Source organism: Oryzias melastigma, linkage group LG5 (genome assembly GCF_002922805.2).
Source record: "Oryzias melastigma strain HK-1 linkage group LG5, ASM292280v2, whole genome shotgun sequence".
In the NCBI taxonomy this organism is placed as follows: Eukaryota; Metazoa; Chordata; class Actinopteri; order Beloniformes; family Adrianichthyidae; genus Oryzias; species Oryzias melastigma.
Genome location: NC_050516.1, coordinates 36,700,647 through 36,701,571, shown reverse-complemented (window position 1 = coordinate 36,701,571; position 925 = coordinate 36,700,647). Strand labels below are relative to the sequence as shown.

The window sequence follows — 925 nt, the reverse complement described above, 5'->3', positions numbered from 1 at the left end:
TTTTAGGTGGTCTGAGTTCGAAAAACACAGCGGAACGCTCTCGCGAATCGGAAGCTGTGAATCGGAAGCCAACTTCAGCGTCGTGTCATGCTAAAGCTTTGTTTTCCTTTAATCTCTGCATTTTATCAATGTGGTGATGGAAGACGCGGGATGTTAAACTAAAAAACGGATATATAACCTTAAACCTCAACATCATTCTGAACCAACCAGGAGCTCGAGCTCAGGTAGACTGGGTCGTACCATACACCGTAACAAGATACACAAACATATATAATGTTCATATCTACTATTTACAAACAGACATGCCCATGGATTCGATTCTAGCAGAACCTCCAGGCCCGGTTCCTGAGAGGAGACCGTGAAACAGAATAACCTTCAGCGGTTCTGCATGTAAACAGTGGACGCTCCTCTGTCCGAACAGTCGATGACACAAAGCCGGACTCCGTCGGACGATCACCCACAATACTCACGGTTCTCTGTCGCTGGACTCGACACGGAGAAAGGGAGACTCTCTGGACATGCGGGTGTTCTCCTCGGGAGATGAAACGCCAGTGAGCTAAGCGAACAAGCTAGCTGCAGCTAGCTCTGGCTTTAGCAGCTAGCGTTAGCTTTAGCAGCTAGCTGCGCGAGCCTTGTGAGGCTAAACGAGCTGTTCGCGGGCAAAATGAGACCAGCGGGGTCTCGGTGTCTTTCCACAGATCCACAACCAACACCCGGAACCACGAAGACACCACGGCGGCAACGGTAACCCCGCCGAGGGGACTATTGTTCTGCTGGGCCCGCAGCTTGTTTACAGTCAAACCGTCGCAGTGACTTTGCAATAACAGCGCTGCTGACGTCAAGGGGACGAAAAGCACCGTGACGTCATCACTGTGAAAGTCTTAGCTCCGCTACAAATATGTATTTATTATCTGTGAATGTATGT

General features: G+C 49.7%; 1 protein-coding gene and 1 long non-coding RNA gene across 2 annotated transcripts in view; one reads left to right on the top strand and one right to left on the bottom strand.

Annotated features, from left to right (window-relative positions):
- Nucleotides 1-856, bottom strand: part of oser1 (oxidative stress responsive serine-rich 1) — an 8,894-nt gene extending 8,038 nt beyond the window's left edge. The window contains exon 1 of the mRNA XM_024269450.2: nt 471-856. The gene's annotated coding sequence lies outside the window, so the exon portion shown is untranslated. The remainder of the gene's footprint in view (nt 1-470) is intronic.
- LOC112144732 overlaps nt 1-925 on the top strand; it is an 8,820-nt gene that overhangs the window by 726 nt on the left and 7,169 nt on the right. The gene's annotated exons all lie outside the window — the stretch shown is intronic.